Source organism: Pogona vitticeps, chromosome 1 (assembly GCF_051106095.1).
Source record: "Pogona vitticeps strain Pit_001003342236 chromosome 1, PviZW2.1, whole genome shotgun sequence".
NCBI lineage: Eukaryota > Metazoa > Chordata > Lepidosauria > Squamata > Agamidae > Pogona > Pogona vitticeps.
Genome location: NC_135783.1, coordinates 143,968,789 through 143,992,575, shown reverse-complemented (window position 1 = coordinate 143,992,575; position 23,787 = coordinate 143,968,789).

The window sequence follows — 23,787 nt, the reverse complement described above, 5'->3', positions numbered from 1 at the left end:
CTGATGGCTCTCAGCTATGCTCCTCCGTTAAGAACACAAGCCAGACGATGTGGTAATTACCAGCTAGTCAAACCATATAAGCATTATTAATTGTTCCTATTTTAATTAATTTTGTAATTGCAATGAACTAAATTCCTTGATTAAATCCCTTTAAATAACTTGCCAATTCAATTAACCCCAACTAGGAAGTAAGTCCACAATTAATTTAATTAATTCAGGACTCAACCCTTATTTCCTCAACTATCCTTAATTGATACCAATCTCAACTTCTTCACTGGTGCTCCATCCCCAGTTAATTAATTGATACTCCTGATCAAGGAAACCTCCTAATTAATTACTCTTATATATAATAACTTATCAAATTTAAAATACTCTAATTTATTCAAATTTGTATTATTTATTTATTATAAATCAAATAATATTAATATTAAAATTATTATAATTTAATATTTAGATATTTATTTTATCAATATCTTAATTTTATTTAATTAATTTTATTCTATTTTATTTATAATAATTATTACTGCAGTGGGGTCTCTACTTAAGAACATCCCTACTTAAGAACAATCCAACTTAAGAACAGTTCCATTTGCTAAATTTTGCTTCTACTTGAGAACAGAAATCCAAGATAAGAACAGGAAAAAAAAAACCTTTCCTGCTCTTTTTTTAACCTTAGGTCATCTTAGGTTAAAAAAAAAATTCTCCCCCTAGTGGTAGAGTACGTATTAACCAGCTTTGCATTAGTTCCTATGGGAACTAATGCTTCAATGTACGAACACACCTCTGCATAACAAAAAAACAGCCAGAATGAATTAATTGGTTTTCAGTCCATTCCTATGGGAAATTTTGCTTCAACTTAAGAACGTTTCAACTTAAGAACACCATTCCAAAATGGATTAAGTTCTGAAGTAGAGGTTCCACTGTAGTTTCTATGGACGGAAAAGAGCAGATACGGATTAAATGGTTTTCAATGCATTCCTATTGGAAATGCAGATTCAGCATAAGAACTTTTCAACTTGAGAACCACCTTCCAATACGGATTAAGTTCTTAAGTAGAGACCCCACTGTATTGTTGTTATTCTTCTTATTTGATTTTATTTAGTAACACTGGCCAGTAATATCTGCAAGGCCACTTAAATTACTGTACCTCGCAGACAAGGCAAGCTCTTGCAGGGCTAGTACACCACTCTGGCTGTTGAAGAAGAGAAGAAGAGTGAAGAAAACAAAATGGTCAGGGCTCGGGAGCTGCGCGGTGCCCACAAGTGCCAAGCGGCTGGAGCTCAATGGGCCCGCACCTCATTTCCTCCACTACGACCTTACTGAAACCTCAACGTAAGTCTTGTGACCCGTCAGAAGGTACCACCTCTACTGGACCTGTCTCCTATAGTTAGCATTTATTCCTTTTTTAAACTGAAGTGTTCATAAGTCCTGCTCATTCCGGAGCACGTTTGGCACAAACTCTGCGGCTGCCGCCCCAAACTTCCTTGTTGTTAATAATATAGTAAAAAAATTAAAAAGAAAAATCAACCTGTCTTAGCTTATATAGAAATTAAATGAGTAACAAAAATGTCAATAAAACCACGGGAGGGAGCTGATGCTACCCTACCCTCCTCCTGGACACTGTTCCACAAGGCCTTGATCCATGAAGCAGCTCGTAACAACCGAGAAGCGCAGCTTTATCCTTTGCCATTGCCAGAAAAGGAAGAGGGCGGAGAGAGCGGGGAATGTGCCTGAAAAAATCTAACGTTCTCCCCTCTCATCCAATTGCTCTCGTGAGACCTAGGGTCTCACGTTATCCAAGGAGGGAGGCAAAGGTGAGCCATGCTGCCGAAGCTTTAGCTCAGCAGCAGCTCGAGCATTCAACTTACATTGGCTACCACCTGCAACATTGTGGATACTTGAACATGATTGTTATGGCAACAGATTCATCTGTGCCATTATGCTGAAAACAAACAAACAAACAAAAAAAATGTTCTTCCAACATGCCAAGAAAGGAACAGAAAGGGTTACTATCAGGAGAAAAATGGCATGTAATGTCTGTGATGCTGGTGCCTCACAGGAGTCGACCTATTCTGGGGATATTAATATAGCCAAGAGGAATACTTCTCTTCTTCCTGTGACCATAAGTCTGGAAGAACCTGAGCTAAGAGCTGGTAGAATGGCCTAAGAGGAGAAAGTGAATCTGCATGGTTCTGACCAAGCCAGTTAAATGCATGAGGGACGTACGCTATGATGGCTACTCAAAATGTTTGCATGCATCATATTTTTGACATATTTTACATTTAGTTGTACCCAGGGAAATGTCCTGTGATGATTTTGCATGTGAGTTACCTTTTAATGAATGTGTTGTAATCCTTCCTATCTTTAATTTGTAATAAACATAACTCTTCTTTAGAAGAAGAGAACAAACTGCCTACTTATTTACCTGCTCTACACTCACACTAGAGACTTCCCTTGTTAAGGAAGAGAGAGATCAGTCTTCAGGTTTGGGAGACTTACTCTGTCTCCCAATCACAGATAAGGAAAGATATTCCCACAACCTAGTTCCACAGTGATCAACCAGTTGCCAAAGGGAAGCAGCAGCACCCACAAACCTGTGTCCATTTCAAGAGCCTATTAAGAGGTATGCTGCTAAACAGATTAGGGCCCTGATCATGGTTTTGATCACAGTGCTGATGATCATACACAGGTTACAACTAGATATGGAAATGAATAAAAAAAAAACAACTCATGATATTCATCAGAAAATGCTGATTCGTGTTATATTTGTCACTTTGTATTCGTCAATCCTGGAAGCCCTGACAAATATAAAGTGATGAATATTTACCTTTTTATTTGTCCCTTCATTGGGCCTGGACCCAAAGAGCAAGCTAGGGTGCTGGAATGGCTGTGGGAACAGCTTTTGTCCTTTTCAGGAGATAGGGTGATGATGGTGATCCACAACAAAAACACGCTGATGATGGTGATCCACAACAAAAACATCACCCTATCTCTTGAAAAGGATGAAAACTGTTCCCACAGCTATGAATACTCAACTATCCAACAAACAACAACAGAGCATGGACAGAGTTCTGACTCCTGTCCTCTGAAGATGCCGGCCACAGAGACTGATGAAACGTCAGGAAGAACAACCTTCAAAACACTGCCAAAGAGCCCGGAAAACTGACAACAACCATTTATTCGTGGTTCATCAGAAAATCCTAATTCATCCTCATCTCTAGTTACAACATTGTCCTTTTAGACTTATTCTGTTTCTTTCTGCATAATGTGCAGAATGACTGGTTGGCTTTTTACTGTATCAACTTTTCTCAAAATAACCAGTGTTGGACTTGCTTAGTGATCAAATTTCATGCCATCCAGAGAGCACGTTTAGAGTAAAGAAATCAAGGGGATGATTCAGCATGTGAACTCAAAGGACATTACTTCTAGTCATTTAAGTTCTATGGAAAGATCTGTACTTGCTTAAGGTCGTACCTCCATAGACAGCAATACTGGATGTATATCTGGTATAGCTGAAATCTTATAGAATGCCGTGTTCCTCTGGAGATACTGTCTTTTGATTCCTGACTGCATAAACAGGGCCTTTCTTTCCCCTTCTATCTGAGAAAGCCTGCTAATGGGGAATTAAGCCAAATAAATCCCTCATGTGCTACAATTACTGCACCATACCTAAGAAGCGATGTTCTTCTTATGTAAGGTTACTACAAGGTTAATACCTGCTGGCTGAGAGTGGTAGAAAACTGACTGAAGTTGGTAGAGCAGAAAATCTATTAAAGTTGTAAAAGTTTCTCCAGTATTGTGATGGAGGGAGGTGGGAATGGACAAATATTGTTACCTATTTGTTTATTTATTTATTTTTTCAAAGGTTTGGAGAGCTTTCACTGGCTTATGTGATTTGTGCTTCTTAACTTGATCTTTATTTTCCAGGTTTTGGAGGATTGAGGTCAGGATTACGCTTGTCATGAGTGAGACTGAAGGGTGTTATTGTGTGTGTTCAACTGAAATTGCAATGTGTATGCCCTAAGCAAGATTGTACATTTCTTGATTGCTTTCGTAGTGGTCCTACTTAAAGTAAAAGATAGAAGGGTGTTGGGGGCAAGAAAGCATTAAGGGGGGGGGAAATTAGGGTAGGAAAGATGTTTCGTTTTCAGGCGTTTGTCAGTCTGCCATGCATTCACAAGACTGGTGCCTTTTTATATGCTACTTATATACAAAAGTGATGGCTTGGATAATTTTTTTGGTTGCAAAGTGTCATGGACAGAGCTTGAAAAAGTTACCACGCAGCTTGAACTTAAAAAAAGAGAAAGAAACAGACAATTCTCACTGAAAAGAAACAATTCCCCACCTGACTTCTAACAGTTAGGAACTTTTCCCTGATATTCAACTGAAATCTGGCTTCCTGTAACTTGAGCCCATTGTTTCGTGTCCTGCACTCTGAGATGATCAAGAAGAGATCCTGCCCCTTCTCTGTATGGCAGCCTTTCAAGTATTTGAAAAGTGTTTTAATTTCTACCCTCAGTCTTCTTTTCTCAAGGCTAAACATGCCTAGTTCTTGTCTTTCCTCATAGAGCTTCATTTCCAGCCCCCTGATCATCCTTGTTGCCCTCCTCTAAACTTGTTCCAATTTGTTGACATCCTTCCTGAAGTGCAGTGTCCAGAACTGGACACAGTACTCAAGATGAGGCCTAACCAGTACAGAATAGAGGGGAACTAGTACCTTATGGGATTTGGAGACTATACTTCTGTTAATGCAGCCTAAAATAGTATTTGCCTTTTTTGTAGCCACATCACACTGTTGGCTCATATTCAGCTTGTGATCTACGATGATTCCAGGGTCCTTCTCGCTCACAGTATTGCTGAGCCAGGTACTCCCCATTTTGCCATCTTCTAACTGTGTGTTTGGTTTTTTTTTCTTATGTGCAGTACTTTGTACTTATCCCTGTTGAATTTCATTTTCAGCCCAGTCTTCAGACTTATCTAGATCATTTTGAATTTTGTTTCTGCCTTCCAGGGTGTTAGCTGTTCCACCCAATTTTGTTATCTGCAGATTTGATTAGCATTCCATGTATGCCCTAATCCAGGTCATTAATAAAAATATTGAAGAGCAATGGGCCCAGAACTGAACCCTGTGATACCCCGCTTATTACCTCCTCCCAGTCCGAGAAGGAGCCATTAATTAACACTCTCTGAGTGCAATTCTGCAGCCAACTGTGTATCCACCTGGCAGTTGTTATATCCAGCCCAATTTACTAATCAAAACATCATGGGACACTTTGTCAAAAGCTTTGCTGAAGTCCATATATACTATGACTACAGCATTCCCTCTGTCTATCAGGGAGGTTACTGGGTCAAAAAATGAGATCAGATTAATCTGGCAGGATTTGTTCTTGACAAATCCATGCTGGGTTCTAGTTATTGCTGCTTTGTTTTCTAGGTGCTTACATAGGTAAAGTTAAAGGTTCCCCTTGACAATTTGTCCAGTCGTGTCCAACTCTAGGGGGCGGTGCCCATCTCCATTTCCAACCCATAGAGTTAGCATTTGTCTGAAGACAATCTTCCGTGGCCACGTGGCCAGCGTGACTAGACACAGAACACCGTTACCTTCCCACCGTTACCTACTTGCATTTGCATGCTTTCGAACTGCTACGTTGGTGGGAGCTGGGACAAGTGACAGGGGCTCACTCTGTCACGTGGATTCGATCTTACAACTGCAGGTCTTCTGACCTTGCAGCACGGAGACTTCTGCGGTTTAACCCGCAGCACCAACATGTCCCTGTTTCAGAATTTTCTCTGGGAGAGATGTCAGGCTGACTGGCCTGTAGTTCCCAGATTCTTCCTGTTTTGCCTTTTTTGTAGATGGGCCCTCTGCAATGGTGCGGAGCTGTAGGGGCAGGGCTTCTTTGCCTGCCCATCCGGTCAGGATGAGAACAGAGAGCTGCACAAGGGGACAGGCTGGCAGGGCTTCAGGCTGGGGAAAAGTCTGGACTGGTCAGTCAGGAGTGACACTGGGTGCAGACCTGTTTTGCACTATGGCAGGCTTCCTTGTGAAAGGGGAAGTTCAAGTTTTAATAACTTAATAAAGTTGTGTTCCTAGTTTAACCCAAATATTGTGTCTCGTCTTGTTATTCCAGGCTGGGCGGGCAAAGGGATAACATTAGCCCTCCTCTAATCATCTGGTATCTCACCCATTTCTAATTATTTCAAGAAAACAATGGACAGCAGTTCAGAGAGTTATTTATTTATTTATTTTATATCCCGCCTATCTGGTTGGTTAAGACCACTCTTCAGCCAGCTCTTTCAATACTCTTGGAGATTTGAACTCATTCAATGTAATAAGTTATTCCTTAACTGAAAACCTTTCTACTTTCTTGGTGCTTCATAGAAAAACTTGACCAATCCCAGTCAAACAGACTGAATTGGCTCCAAAAACAAACAACAACAACAACAAAAACCACTTTACAGGTTTAGCTTCCAAGTAAATTTTTAAAAATGCAAACAACAACAAACATCTTTTTATATATTGTTTTTAGTTTTAAAAAACACCTGAAAGCTAAACCTATGAATTTTTGAGCCAGTTCAGTCTGTTTGACTGAGATTTGGTCAACTTGTTCTATTCCTTGACTATTTATCAACCTCCAGCTGTAATCTTGTCCCCTCCACCAGGTAATGTCTGAGTCTTCCTCAAACCATTGCTCAAACTCTCTAGGTCTCAAATAGTTTATATGTTGTGGAAATGACTGTTGGACAAACAAGTACAAAATAAAGATTGCCAATATTTCAGACAACAATTGAATTTATTCAAGGAAAATCTCAATTGGGGGGGGGGGGAATTGCAACCTGAATGGGTATCCATTCATTCACTCATTTCATTTGAATGATGGAACAGTGAGAGATAATGCATCCAGTTGACCTAACTAGGTTGTGTCCTTGTTTTATCCATCACCTTTAACAGAGTAATGTTGGCCCAGCCCTCTCAGTTGGCATTCCCCTTCCACCAATTTTGGCTCTAAGGGTCAAAGTAAATATTATAGATATAATATTGGCAGCATCTGAAACGATGGTTGCATTCCAGAGGTGTGATCTGGGCCAAATTTGTGTCTCAGCAATCATACTTGCAAACAAAGTCTGAGTTTACCTCTCCAATCACAACAAGAGCGAAATTCATTATGATCAGCAGATCAGATAAGCAATAACAAAGCAAAGTAAGCTAACTGGCAAACTATGGAAGGCGTAAAAAGCCTGTACTATGTGCATCAGATGTTTTTCAGCACTTAGGAAAGGTGCATCTACTCATAACATGAAGTTTGTAATGTACATTTTGACCTTAGGACCAAATCTTCAGGTTTCCTTTCCTTTATTTTGACTTTTCTAAGTTTTGCCCCTATCTGCTCCTGGCTTTTCAATATTTTTTCCTTCAAAATTCCAAACAAACAGGAATGTAGTAGTTCATTCAATCACATATGTGTGCTTTTCATCATTTAACACTGACTTCCAAACTATTCAGCTTTGCCCAAACTAATTCCCACACCTCCCTCACACACAACTAAACCATATTTTGCACAGCCCTAAGCCTAACTAAAAGCCCTCATGAATAAGAGGCCTGTTCCTTTACTATCCTGGACAAAATTGGATGCCCTTCTTTACACATTATTTTTCAACTTCTTAGGAATGAGGGGATAGCCAAGCAGTAAGCCCATAGTTGTCTTACATTAACATTGCAAAGTGTCTCTATGGATTAGCCAGATGTAGGAGAGGTTAGCCAAGGGAAAAAAGTCCAACAGAAACACTGGGAAAAGCAATGAGTGCACTGCAGAGAAAACCTCTCACTGAAGCTGCTAATTGTGCATCAAAAAGGAAGAGGGAAAAAAACACACACAAAAAGAACAGCATGCCAGATGAGGCACAGTGGGAAGCAGTATTTGTTAGATGGGCAGTTGAGGCAGAAATTTACTGCCTATTTCCTGGCATAACCTCTAGGCTACAAACAAAGTAATGTGTTGATCGAAATCCATTGTGTGGATTCAACAGCTGCTACCAGCCTCAAACCAAGGTCTCTCACACACAATAAAATTAAATTAAAATGGCAACATCTTTTTAATGTCAAGAACAGAGCTCAAAATGTTACTTTGGGTGGATTACTGCTGCCACAGTCCTGGGCTGGGGGGATTCTGGAAGTTGTAGTACAAAAAAACAAAAACAGAGAAAGAAAGAGAACAAGAAAAAACAGAGCAAGGTTTGGTTAAGGAGGGCAGTTAGCAATATATGAATGCTGCTGTGGAATAGCCTGTGAATTCCCATATGGTACAGTTCCTTTGAATAGTTTATATTTATATTAGCTTAGTGGTTCAGTTACCTCACTGTGGAGCCAACGATTGGGAGTTCAGTTCTCAACTAGGCATACCAGAAGAACAAGCCGGTGGCCTTGGGCAAGTGCCCCCAGAAGGAGAGAATAGTAAACCACTCTTGAGCATTATCTAGAAAACCCTTAAAAAGGGTCGCTGCAAGTCAGAATTGACTTGACTTCTTCTTCTTCATACTGACCATTCTATTAGCTCTTAGCTCAGGGTCTTCCAGCCTCAGAGTTATAGGAAGAAGATAAATATTCCTGCTGTATGCCATTTACTCTTATGGAGCCCCTATATCTCTTTCAGAATTGTATGGACATTCATACAGGTTTTTGTCCCTTTCTCTTTATTAATACATAATCAACACATTCTCCCCATATGTCTTTAAGCACATCTCTGCCAGCTACAACTTTAATACTACATGTGAGTTTACTGATCGCTATATCTCAGGCTTCCCTATACCGATCATATAGCAAAATATTATAAGCTGCTTTCCGATTCCTAGCAATAACCAATCTCACCTCTGTTAGCAAACTGGAAACTAATTATTCAGTTCTCTAATTACCTAGCTCCTTTTCAAATATTGATAAAAGTGCTATTTTAAAGCAAAGCGTGCTGCTTATATACCGCCCCATAGCGCTTCAAGCACTCTCTGGGCGGTTTACAAGTTAATTATGCAGGCTACACATTGCCCCTCCCCCCCAGCGAGCTGGGTATTCATTTTACCAACCTCGGAAGGATGGAAGGCTGAGTCAACCTTGAGCCGGCTACCTGGGATTTGAACCCCAGGTTGTGAGCACAGTTTTGGCTGCAGTACAGCAGTTTAACCACTGCACCACGAGGCTCCTCGTGGACATTCAATTAAGTTTAAATTGTTTATTTCATTTATTTCCTTAAAAACCATATGTTCTTGCATTTCCACCACATAGGTGCCTATTTTCAAGCGTCCTCTCCTGCACATCTTCAAGTAATCACCATATATTTTGTAAAGTTTAACTAGATCTAAGTACCACCTCCAAACTAGCTTTTAACAGGTTTTTTGGTCCTTATTTTATTCTTCTTGAGATAGATTTCAATATTTTAGCATCCCATATATTTTTCTAAGCACTAGAGTTTATTTCTTCTCCCATAGTGAAATCCCATAATGATTTAAAGAAGTCTTCCTGATCTTTTGTTTCTAGTAATACATTGTAAATTTCACTCACCATACTCTTCACCACTTTGTTACATTTGCTTTTCCTTTGTAATATAATTTCCTTATATTTCATGAATTACTTACATTTACCATTTCTTTTTATCCAATTTTTGTCCACTGTTCTAATTTAATAATATTATACTATGATATTTCATCTTTAACAATCACTTCTTTTATTTGTTCCTCATTCTTTGTTTTCTCTAACCAATCCTTTATTCTAATAACCTATCTCTTTGTTAATAGTTTCTTAATAGATCCTTTAAGGTTTTCTGGGAACTTCTCTAACTCTGCTGCTGGACGTTAGGGGGAGACTAGTGGGATAAAATATCTATTCCAATTTTTTGCATATTTTTACAGAATATATTTTCTATATTTTTACCATATCTGTATTAGCTTCTATGAAGAGAACACATGCAAGATTCAGATGTAATGCTAGTGTTTCCATGGTGAACCAAATTAGTTTACTGGGCTGATATATAATATCTAATGTACATGGCAATCTTAAATTAGGAAATCCTAATGCTCCAACGTTTGAGGTATTTATTTATACATTTATTTATTATCCCACCTTTCTCCTTAAAAAGGATCCAAGGAGGGTCCTTTTTCCTTTTATAAATCCTTGACTTTTTACCTCCGTTACAAAATTTATTAATCATATTTTGCAAGTCCTTCAAGTCTTCTTCACTAATCTTTATCAGTAGCATCATAAATTTATATATAAATATAAAATCTGAAGTAATATGTTCTTTTTACATGCTGCAGTTCTGTCAAACCATGACAATCCATGACAATCCAATTTTCTTTAAAACAATTACAGATTTATAATCACTTGTTTCTCTTCTTCCAATCTTTCCATAATAATTGGAATAAAAGTAAAGGTTCCACTTTACAATTTGTCCAGTCATGTCCAACTCTGGGGGCGTTGCTTATCCCTATTTCCAAGCCATAGAACCAGCGTTTGTCTGTAGACAGTTTCTGTGGTCACGTGGCGAGCACGACTAGACACAGAACGCTGTTACCGTCCCACCATAGTGGTACCTATTTATCTACACGTATTTACATACTTTCAAACTGCTAGGTTGTCAGGAGCTGGGATTAGCGATGGGAGCTTGTTCCTTTGTGTGGATTCGAACTGCTGGTCTTACGACCTTAGTTGGAATAGTTTTTCAAATATTAAGATCCATTTCTCTCTTAATTTTATCTCTTTCTTCTTTGTTATGATTGAACATGTGTGTGTGTGTGTATGTGTGTGTATGTGTATATGCATATGTGTGTATATGTATCTGTATGTGTGTGTGTGTGTGTATGTGTGTGTGTGTGTGTAAATGTTCACCATTCCACAGAATCAAATGCCTAGAAAATATCTAATGAAATTATACCTGTCTGAGCCTTTTCATCTCCTTTCATCACTCTCCAAATGTCCTTCTGAGCTGTCCTCGTTACTGCTATGTTTTTTCTCTGCATTATTAAGGTTTGATTTAACTTTTTCTTTATCTATAACTGTTACTACAAACCATTTCCTTATCTACTTCCTTAAACAATTCTTTAGGAAAACCTGTTTGATTTGCATTTGGAGAATTAACATTTATCTAAGTATATCCTCTCCTCCCATTGCACCTTATAACATTACATATCTTTACTATCTTTCTTCATTTTATTCACTTTAAAATCATGATTTTTTTAAAGAAATGATGGCTGCAACCTCTCTTGATCTTAAATTTCCATATGCCTCTTCCTAGATACCAGACCAACTGAGTTTAACTTTGGTAACACCTTCTTTTGCTTGATGAATTTCTTATTAAAAAATATTATATTTGCTTTATCTTTATTTAATAATGCCTCTATTCTTATTCTCCTTATAACACTCCCCAGACTTTTCACATTTAAAGTGGATAATTTCAGTCTATTAACTTGAATTACTTACCTCCTGGTCCCAAATAGTGAAAAACCCTGTAACACCCCAGACAAAATAATAACTTTCCAAATTTTTCACCCCCACCACATAATCTTTCCTTCTCTTTCTACTGCTGGGGATCCCACATCCTGGCCATTATTTGTTCCCAAACAACAAAGTAGGGTTGGGGGCTGGAGATCCATCTGCAGCCTCAAAACCAGTAGCCACCGCAGCCATCCCAACACCTCATCTTGATTTCTTATTCCCCTACTACTTTATGCCATCCAAACACCATTTAATTTTTTACTATTAAGGAGTTAGTATGCCAGGAATGAACGATCTAGGGTCAAGACTGGGACTCTAGCAACCATGGTTAAATATAAGAGATAGATTGAACTTCCATGACATAAGTAAGATGCTTGCAGAAAACAAATACTTGGAGCAAAGAAAATGAGATGTCCACCATCACCAAGTCCTCCTATGAATGTTGTAAACAAGGTGGGGGAACTTGTCTCATACTGTTATTCCACTGAACCTCAGCCAGAATGACCAATGGCCAGGGAGGATGGGGTTATTATTCAACAACACTGAGATCACTGTAGGTTTTTCAGCCCATTCTAGAGACTTTGAGCTCCTACTCTCCATTGTGTCCTCTCTAGTTTTTGATATGGAAACCACAGGGCACAATGGGGCAAAGCATCTCCAAGGAAGGAATTTTCTCCACTGCAAACTGAGAGTCAATTGAATTCTTTTAGGATCCTATGATCAGATTTAGACCCTAATATTGACCCTGGGTCCCTCCCAGATTCAATATGGTCTTTGAGGAATGAAAGGTTTAAAGGAAGAAGCAGATAGTTTAGTTTAGTTTGTCTCCATTGGTGGACTGGAATGGAAGCATAGATTACCATCAGTGAGGTTCTGGGGACTCAGGATCCTTGACTCCAATTGTATTGTGAACTTGGACTTTGGCTGAAGTCTGGCAACACCCCCCAATTAACCATTAAGCAAAACAAGCATGTGCTTTAGGGCATCAACTAGGGAACGGGGCACCTCAGAGTTTTTTTTTCAGTGCTGGATTTTCTCTGGACCATGGAACAACTGTTGCACCCTCCTTAACAAACCACATGCATCCATTCCTCACCCTCAGCTCTCCCTCCCTCCCTCAAGAGCACCCTCAAAATCTCCTCCCTACCTAAAGTAATGGGGCATGTACCAGTAAAGAGCTAAAAAATATAAAGCCTTGCCTAGCAAGAAAACTCATGTTTTGAGTGAAATGATAAATTAGCACCGTCATTGCTTAGTGATTTTTTTTTTTACTTCTAAATTTTGGGAAGTTGGATGGGGAGAAGGGGGAAAAAGCTGCTGGTCTTTTAGACCAGTAGATTCTGCACTTCATGTACAAGCCAAAGAAAGAACAGCCATTGTTGAAAATGCCCCCTCTTGTTTGAGCTTTTCACTTTACAGATTCTGACAAAACCTGTCTACATTAATCATTGCCCGCCCTAGCCCGGAATGAAGGTGCGAGACCAGAATTATGGATTAAACATGGGCCACACTTTATTGAAATAATCATTGTTGCCATCCTTCAGCAAAGGAGGGTCCTGCCGTAGTGCAGAATCAGGTTTAAGCACAGAGGTCTCAACGGACTCCTTAACCAACAAATGGGTGAGTCTCTGGCCCCAAGTCCTCATGGTCATAAAGACAATGAGAATCCAGCTGGCCCCAATTTGACCACCACCAGACCTCAAGCCACTTTCTTGTTGATGTGACAAACCCAGACCTACTGGGATATGCCACACGTTAACTAAGCTGCCACCAACCATTCCCTATAAGAAGTCACACAGACCAGGGATGGATTTTTAAACAAATAAAAGAACAAGGTTTATTTAAAACAACACACAGGGAAAATAAAATGATCAGGTGAATAAGATACAGTAACGTGGCTTAGTCTCAAACATACATACACACAGTTTGGTTCACACAGAACACTTAACTTGAAGCACAGACCCTGAACCTATCAGTTCTGGCTCACCATACAGACACCTGAACCTATCAGGTTGGTACTGACTGACACACAGTAGTACCCTGTCTGACACACAGACTCCCACACAAGCTTCTTCTCTCAGCTCTTCTCCAGCTTCTCCTCACAGGCTTCACCTATATATACAGTACAGCCCCTCCTCCTGATGTCCCGCCTTCCACTCCCCATAGGATGGAACTTTCCCTCCAAACCCATGACAGACAGGTAACATCAGTGCTGTATGTAACACCTCCCCTCTTTATAAGTTGTTTTGTAGGGGGAAAGCTAAGGTGCTTTTTCCCAAAAAACAACCTGGATAAAACACACAACAACAGTTATACATACAATATCATACTTACTTATACTTACATTCTAAGTTAACCATATCAATTAGGCATTTAAACATTTACCATATACATTACATCAAGTTACCTTTATTCATACAAACCAAATTCAAAAAACAGGTACATTTAACTTTTTGTCATCAATATATATACATAGTCCATGTTTCTTTCGCCGTCTTCATTCTTCAGGTCTTCTTGACAAGGCGTCAGCAACACAGTTCACTGACCCTCTGACCACCTTCACTTCAAAGTCATAGTCCTGCAGGTTTAAAGCCCACCTCATAAGTTTGCTATTGTGGGTTTTCATTGTCTTTAACCATTGCAGTGGTGAATGGTCAGTGCACAGAATAAAATGTCTTCCCCAGATGTAAGGCTTGGCCTTCTGGATCGCGTAGACTATTGCCAGGCACTCCTTCTCCACGGTTGCCAAATGTCTCTCACCTTTCTGGAGTTTCCTACTCAGGTAGGACACTGGATGCTGGTCACCATTCTCATCCTCCTGGCAAAGAACTGCTCCTACCCCGCTGTTAGACGCATCGGTGTAGATGATGAACTCCCGGTCGAAGTCTGGAGCACGCAGCACTGGATAATGGATGAGCGCCTGCTTCAACCTCTGGAACGCCTCCTCACAGTCGCTGGTCCACGGGATGCGGTCATCAGCCTTCTTCCTCGTCAGATCGGTCAGCGGAGCCGCAATCTCGCTAAACCTCGGGATGAACTTTCTGTAGTAGCCCACCAACCCAAGAAATGATTTGACCTTTTTCTTGGTGTTGGGTCTAGGCCAATCACGAACTGCTTCTATTTTGGCCTCTAGGGGTTTTATCACTCCTCCCCCTACCATGTGACCCAAGTATTTTATTTCTGGGCTACCCAGCTGCAGTTTGTTCTCTTTGCAGAGCCTAGGCCAAAGCACTTCCTCCCCTGGGTTAAAGTGCCTCTCCCTGCCTTCCTGGTCATCCCAAGCTTTCTTTCTGACCTTTTGAGCTTGCAGGGTCTCTGCTGCTAGCTCTAGGTTTCTCTTTAGGTCATTCCTCAAGGTGTCTATATCTGTCACAACATCTTGTGGGTCATCCTGGGTGATCTGCTCCCAATTTTGTTTGATCAGATCCAGGGGCCCTTTCACCCTTCTCCCAAATAAAAGTTCAAATGGACTGAACCCGGTACTGGCTTGTGGCACTGATCGATACGCAACCAAAAGGGATTGCAGCTTCTGGTCCCAATTGTTTGGATTCTCTGCCAAGTAAGCCCTAATCATGCGCATTAGAGTCCCATTGAACTTCTCAGTTAACCCATTACTTTCAGGGTGATAGGCAGTGGTTTCCTTGTGCTTAATTCCACAGATTTGCCATAACCGTTTCATGAGCTTCGATGTGAACGATGCTCCCAAATCTGTGATTATTTCTGAGGCAAATCCCATCCTGGACATATACCCCACCAAGGCATCTGCCACTGTGTTAGTTTCAATGTTAGTCAAGGGTATGGCTTCAGGGTACCTCGTGGCATGGTCCACAATGGTGAGAATGAACCTGTTCCCCCTCTTTGTGGCCTTGGGCAAAGGTCCCACAATATCCACCCCTATGCATTTGAACGGAATGTCAATCACAGGCAAAGGGCACAACTTTGCTTTGGTCCTGTCACGGTTATTCCCCTGCCTTTGACACACATCACATTGTTTACAGAACTCCCTGATCTGCTTCCCTATGTCAGGCCAGTAAAAATTCTGTGTGATTCTCTGCTGTGTTTTGTTCACCCCTAAGTGCGCAGCAAACATATCAGAGTGCCCCCTTTGTAAGATCATGGGGCGATACTTTTCAGGTACCACTAGCTGACTTCTGATCCCATCTCCCCCTTTTGAGATATTCCTCAGGGTCTCTCTATACAAAATCCCTTTTTTCTCTAGAAATCTCACTGGGGTTTCAGGTGTTAGCTGGGCGTCAGTCACCTGTTCAAAACACTTTTGGAGAGTGGCGTCTGCCTTTTGCTCTTGACCAAATCGGCTGTCTGTGGTTAAGGTTTCCACCACAGCTTCTGAACTCCCCTCTGCTTCCGTCTCTGGCTCATCATTACCCCCCTGAACTGTCCCCGCGGTGGCTTGTGAACGTGTAATCACTAGCACCCGTTTCACATGTTCAGCCAGGTCATTTCCCACGAGCACGGCTGCTGGCAGAGTCGATGAAATTGCTAGCCGCCAAACTCCCCTCCAGCCTTGAAAGTTCACAGGTACCTCCGCTACTGGCAGTGAGATCACCTGCCCCTCAATCCCTGCCACCTTCATGCTCTCATTTGGGATTACATATTCCCTAGGAATAATATCTGGATGGCACAGGGTCACCTGAGAACAAGTGTCCCGCAGCCCCCTATACTGATGGTCAAGTATTCCTACGTCCACCCCTGCTGTTTCAAACAACTGAGAATCTGTTCTCACTAGCAAGCAGCGCTTGACCTCCACAAGAGGACCATTTTCCTCAGCCTGATCAGCAGATGTAGCTGTTCCAGATTGAGTAGCCATGGCAACAGGCTCCCTCAGTGACAATGAGCCTTGCTCTTTCTGGACACAGAACACAGCTTTTGGCTTGGTTCCACTCGAATCCTGAGGCACAATTCCTTTTAGCTGCTTTAATTTCTCACACTCTGAGATTAGATGGCCCTTTCCCTGACAGAAATAACATTTTCTGCTATATTTTGAGTCTTTCTCATCTTGTTTTGGTTTTCCCTCTAAAATCTGAGGTCTTGGTTTCATGTCTGAGGGCTTCCCTTCACCATGGGCCCCTCCCCCTTGCTGGCTTTTCCCTGGTCCCTGAGAGTACTTGCTGTAGGTTTCTCTGGGTTTATCTACAGATTTCCACTCAGCACCTAAGGGTTTTCTTATTTGATAAATAAAATCTGCGATCTCTGCTGCTTCGGCCACAGATCTAGGTTTCCTTTCCCTCACCTGGAATTTCAGTTCCCCATGCAGGACTGAATAGAACTGTTCCAGCGCTATCAAGTCTTTGAGCTGCTGAAAGGTCTCTGTCCCCTCCTGAGATAGCCATTTCTCTAGCAGCCTCACCAACTGGGCCCCCACTTGGGTAAAAGTCTGCTCTGGTTTCTTGGTGATTGACCTGAATCTTTGCCTCAGCTGTTCCGCATTTATCCCATGTCTGGCAAACACCAGTTTTTTAAACTCTGCAAAATCTTTCATCAGTTCCTGTGGCATCTCTGAATAAACTTCAGCAAGGCTGCCACTGATTAAAGATCGCATAATGGTCATCTTCTCAGTTTCCCTTACTGAGAAGTCCACAAACGCTCTTTCCACTAGGGAAAAGAACACTTCAGGACAATCTCCCTTGTGGTACACAGGGAATTTCTTCAGGTCAGCTTTAGACAATTGGCCTCCCTCAGAATCCCTATTGTTATTATTGTTCTGATTCATCAGTTCCAATTTCCTTAACTCAAACGCCATTTTCTCTCTCTCCAATCGTTCTTCTCTTTCCATTCTCTCAATCTCAAATTGCCTTCTTTCTCTCTCTAATCTTTCCTCTCTTTCCCTTTCCTCCATTTCAAATTGCCTCATCCTCAGTTCATGCTGTTGGACTATGAGCATTTTCCTGAGTTCTGGGTTCTGTTCTCCCGTGCTGTCACCCTGCACTGAGCCAAATTCATCCTCAGAACCTTGGTCAACCTGGGGGTCTTTCACTTCACCCATTTCTGCCATTTGGCTTCGAGTCAAGGGCATAATCCCCCCCCAGCACAGGCTGCTTTCAAAAGTCAAGCCTCAAAATAAAGCGACCACTTTTTTTTTCTCTTTTGCCTCAGAACCAGCTTTCTCTATAGATTGCTGCTGTCCTTCAGCACTAACTTGCAACAGTTGCGAGCTAGAGTCTACCCCCCTCGGCTAGGCCTCTCAGCAGGCAGGCTAAATCACTTCTACTTTACAATTTTGCCTCAGCTTTTTTCCCGCCAAAACAGGCTGCCTCAGAGCTCCCTAATCTAGCCCCCAATCTGAGGTTACACGTTCTTCTACTAGTGCACCTCCCCGTGAGGCACACCTAGAAGATTACCTACGCGCTCTCAGATTGTCCCTGACTAGACCCCCCTTGCTCTGGGCACACTTGCCAAGGCTTTGCTGGACCGCTGGACAACTGGACCAGTCGTATCCCACACGCTGGACACCAATCAATGTGACAAACCCAGACCTACTGGGATATGCCACACGTTAACTAAGCTGCCACCAACCATTCCCTATAAGAAGTCACACAGACCAGGGATGGATTTTTAAACAAATAAAAGAATAAGGTTTATTTAAAACAACACACAGGGAAAATAAAATGATCAGGTGAATAAGATACAGTAACGTGGCTTAGTCTCAAACATACATACACACAGTTTGGTTCACACAGAACACTTAACTTGAAGCACAGACCCTGAACCTATCAGTTCTGGCTCACCATACAGACACCTGAACCTATCAGGTTGGTACTGACTGACACACAGTAGTACCCTGTCTGACACACAGACTCCCACACAAGCTTCTTCTCTCAGCTCTTCTCCAGCTTCTCCTCACAGGCTTCACCTATATATACAGTACAGCCCCTCCTCCTGATGTCCCGCCTTCCACTCCCCATAGGATGGAACTTTCCCTCCAAACCCATGACAGACAGGTAACATCAGTGCTGTATGTAACAGTTGACTATTAATCTGGGTGTGGCCCCAGCGCATCTTTCCCCCCAAGCACTGTAATAGCACAATCCGCAGCGCTGGGAGGTCAGATGAGCTATACCTTACCTGAGATTGCAATGGGACTCACCAAAAACCTGTTTTATCTGCACTACCCACCACAGCATAGGGACTAGCCCAGCTAAGGCCCATGCCTGCTGTTGAGCTTATCAAGCTCAGCATGCCAGCCCCCCTTGATGTCTTCCAGGAAGACATCCAAACCACCATTGGACAGATGTACATCATCTAACCAAAAAAACTCAGGCCTAGCCAAACGGATCCTCTGGTGACCAGTCACCGGATAGGCAAATAACTATCAATACAAAAGATCCAATCATGCAGAAGCGCGGCCTGCATGACCCATGCAGTTGCGCCCCCCCCCCCATTTATTATTACCAAGCCGAGAATCAATTAAGTAAGATGAATTAAATAAGATTAGACAAACTGAGCAAATTAATCAAATAAGGATCATGGGGGGGGGAGTCGACGCTAACCCCCCTTTTCTCAAACTCCGAGCCGTGCAGGCCTCACCTGGCACTAGGCAGTGAAAAAACAAGCCGAGCAGTAGAACTCCGTCCTAGTCTGTTGCCAGCCAAGGAAGAAGGGGGAACGGCTCTTAAATAGTCCATTGTTCCCCCCCCCCTCTTCTCCCAAGATATTCTTGTGAGACTGAAAGTCTTGCAGTCTCCAGAGAGGGAGGCGAAGATGAGCTGTGCTGCCGAAGCATGGGCTCAACAGCGGTTTGGGCAATGCACGAAAATACAAGATTTGGCTGGAAGCTGGTAATTGGATTGTATGTATACTTTTGTATACAATATGTGGTTCTTTTTTGCCAAATGCTATACAATTAAATTACCATGTTTTAATGCATATAATGTGCGTGTTACATGAGATTTTTAAAGCTGTGGGACCCAGCCCACAGTACATGCGTAGGGAGTGCCATAATTTTTTCAGTGCATAGGTAAAAGGTAAAGGTAAAGGTTCCCCTTGACAATTTTTGTCCAGTCGTGTTCGACTCTAGGGGGCGGTGCTCATCCCCGTTTCCAAGCCATAGAGCCAGCATTTTGTCTGAAGACAATCTTCCGTGGTCACATGGCCAGTGCGACTTAGACACGGAACGCTGTTACCTTCCCACCGAGGTGGTCCCTATTGATCTACTTGCATTTGCATGCTTTCGAACCGCTAGGTTGGCGGGAGCTGGGACAAGCGACGGGCGCTCACTCCGTCGCGTGGATTCGATCTTACGACTGCTTGGTCTTCTGAACCTGCAGCACAGGCTTCTGTGGTTTAGCCCACCACGCCCCTTTTCAGTGCATAGGTGCCTCTAAAGATCTTAATCTGGCCCTGTTTGGCAAAAATGTCAAGGCCTAAGTTGTCCCTTAGTCTTGCTCAGGAGATGGACTGGACCAGCTTGTTTTTGTTTGTTTTAATAACAGGATACTAGAGCGGACAGATCTTGGCCCAGATCTAACCTAGCAAAGGTGAACCTTATAATCTTGAACATTCTGAATTTCAGATTACAGTTAAAGCTGGTTTTCTGGGTTAAGGCACATTATGCTCTTAACAGAGCTTGTATTTTGCACCCCATAGCTGAAATACTGATTAGAAGAGTGATGATAAAAATGAGAACCCTAACTTTGGGCGTTTTCTCCATATTGGTTAAATAGTTCCACACCAGCCTCTTCTCTTGTCTCTACACCAACCTCCATTCTGCACTAATGAAGATTAAATAGCTTTGTTTCTGTGTTGCAATGATGAGATCTGCCATACTTTCCCAGATGTTTCATTAGTGCTGTGAGTGGAAGAACTAAACACAGTAAAAAAAAGACGAAATAAAGCCCCTGTATTAATGGTGCTACCTTCACAATTGATGTTGAGTTAAAAAGACTTTCTCTGTTTGATGGTGTATTATCTGCAGCAACAAATATTTCAACATAGGCTATAGCTGCCATTGCCTGGAGGAAAACCTAAGGACATTTGAAAGAGCAATGTTCTGGGTAACTTGTAAAAGAGTATTCAGTTTGGAATTGTTAGAGTGAAACCAAGCAGGAGGATTTGATGTATTGCCAGAAGGCTTTACCTTTTTTTTTTTTTTTTGAAAACTCTCTCTCTCTCTCTCTCTCTCTCTCTCTCACACACACACACACACACACACACACACACACAGAGAGAGAGAGAGAGAGAGAGAGAGAGAGAGAGAGAGAGAGAGAGAGAGAGAGAGAGAGAGAGAGAGAGAGAGAGAGAGAGAGAGAGAGAACTTTATAATCAAACACAAAGGAGACCAGGCTGCATATTTTGCTGTTCAGTGGAACATGAAAACTTGTTTTCCTTTCATTATAGGAGCTCTCTGCACATGTACCCCTTATCTAAAGACAGCATGTACTGTAGATAGTGCTGCCATGCAAAATACAGAATTAATCCACTTCAATAGCATGTTGATATTAAAGGGGATGTGATGGTGGAATAAATCTTGTAGATGCTCAAGAGTGGGAATCAGAGTGGCAAGAAGGAGGGGCTTTTACGTGAATGGGCAACTGCACAGAAATGGTAATCCAAGCATTATAACATGTTTAACATATTGTTAGAGTCTGCACAGTCTGTGTGCTTGAGATCTGATTGAAGTCAATGAAATACAAGCATGACAAGTGCCATAGTGTGTAATGCATAGCCTCTCTCTCTCTCTCAATCTCTCTCTCTCTCTCTCAATCTAATGATAATAATGTGTGATGGACTTGGCAAAAAAAGGGTTAATTCATTCCCCATAGTTCCTAAAAATGTGTGCCTGGTCATTGAATTGGCCAGATGGGAGGAATGTCTTGTAATTAAGATAATTGTCTATAGCTATTTGATATATCATCTAAAAGTTTCAATGTCTTGTAATTAAGATAACTGTCTATAGCTATTTGATATATCATCTAAAAGTTTCAATGTCAGAGAAAGTTGTAGAAAGCCTCTCCCCATGGTACCTTAATTGTTAGCAGCTACCTTATCTGATGGTGGTAGTGGTGGGATACATGAAACAAGTTACTTTCATAAAAATTTACCTACCAGAAGGATCGGGGAAGAGAGCAATGTGATTGATGGAAAGGATAGAAACATCTAGAGAGGGGATGGTGGGATATAAGTAGGAGCTAAACAATAGAACACTCAAGCTTCTGTCCAGCAGGCCTTTGCCAAGCTGCTGCTTGCTTAGCTTCATTTCTCAAGAGAATGTAATCTGCCCTCACAACTCTGCTAAACTCTACACATGCACTGGAACTATTATTTATTCATTTAACTCCTATGCCACCCACACTACCCAAAGGTCTCTGGGTAGCTTACAACAATTAAAATACAATAAAAAAAGATAAAACAAATAAAATATATACTCTAAAAATTGCCATCAGGACCACAGTTGACATTATTTCAATTAAAAGCCTTCTGGAACAGGAAGGTTTTGATCTGGCACCGAAATGTCATCAGCATTGGCGCCAGACAAATCTCAATTGGGATGGCGTTCCATAGTCTGAGGGCAGCTGCCGGAAAGGCCCTTTCTCTACAAGCCCCCCCTCTTACCTCCTTGAGGGACGGCTCTTTCAAAAGGGGCCCCTGGCTAGATCTTAACTGCCGAGTAGGTTCATGTGGAAGGAGGCAGTCCTTCAAGTATCCAGGGCCCAAGCCATTTAGGGCTTTATATGTCAAAACAAGCAGTTTGAACTGGGCCCATGCAGCAACTGGTAGCTGAAGTAATTTAAACAGTATTGGCTTGATGTGTCCCCTAGCAGCCCCACCACTCACCAGCTGCGCAGCTCGATTCTGGACCAGTTGCAGTTGTTAGACTGTCTTCAAAGGGCAGCCTCACGTAGAGCGCATTCCAGTAATCTATATGAGATGTTACCAGTGCGCGTGTAATTGTCATGAGACTCTGCTCATCCAGGTAGGGCCATAGCTGGTATAATTTCTGCAGCTGAAGGAAGGCGCCCCGGCCACCGAGTCTGCCTGGGCTTCTAGAATTACACTGGGGTCCAGGAGCACCCCCAGACTGTGGACTCTGTCCCTTAGGGGGAGTGTAACCCCATTCAGGGCAGGGAAATGGCCCTCCAGCCTGTCCGGTGAAGCACCCACAAACAGCACTTCTGTCTTGTCTGGATTGAGTTTCAATTTGTTAACCCTCATCCAGTCCATTATCAGGTCCCGACATGAGTTCAGCACAGAAACCGCCTCATCTGGACTGATGGAAAATGAGAGGTAGAGCTGAGTATCGTCAGCATATTGCTGACTCCTCAGCCGAAGCCTCCTGATGACCTTTCCCAGTAGTTCCATGTAGATGTTAAACAGCATGGGGGACAGTATCGAGCCCTGAGGAACCCCATGACATAAATGCCATGGGGCAGAAGAACTGTCCCCCAGCACCACCCTCTGGACATGGTCAGCCAGGAAGGAGCGGAACCACCGTAAAGCGGTTCCCCCAACTCCCAACCCAGCCAGCCTATCCAGAAGGACACCATGGCTGATGGTGTCAAAAGCCGCTGAGAGGTCCAGGAGTGTCAACAGGGTCACACTCCCCCTGTCTCTCTCCTGGCAAAGGTCATCGTACAGGGTGACCCAGGCAGTCTCTGTACCAAAACCCGGCCTGAAACCCGATCGAAATTTTTCCCCACCCCTGTTTTCCTTCACTGCCTGTGTTTTACTTGTATTGTGCAGATCAGGAATAAACAGCAAATAATAGTTTTCTTCTTTGCTCCTTTATTTCATTCATGATCCTGTTTCTTTCTTGCCTGGCATTCTAGCTTGTGTGTCTCTTTGACAAGAAGGACCACTGGTTTGGACAATCCTTTTAACACCTTTTTGCACTATCCTTCCAAACACAGACAACTGCAATATTATGCAAAAAGTAACGTGCTCAATTGATTGTATTTCTCATGGTAATAAATCTTCAGTTAGCATTTTATTGGCCTGTAAAATAAAAGAGGAAGAAAAATGACACAATAACTGTGACTATATTAATTGAATTTGGTGGATTAAATACTGCTAGTAAATGCAAAATATTTCTTAGGATTGTGCTGCAGGATTGGGCAGGAAGTCTATAGTTTTATCAGTTGTTCCGAAATCCTTGTGCTGCCATGAAATTGCAATCATTTGTGGAAATGTAAAACACTTAGGTAGACACATATTTTCCCCTAAAACAGCTTATTCCAGGAATTGTGAATAGTTACATTAGTCTCAAAGCAGTTATCACATCCCTACCATACACTGTATTTCCTTTTATGCTAACAACAGCTATTTACAGATTGTTCCAAACTAAAAGCGATTAT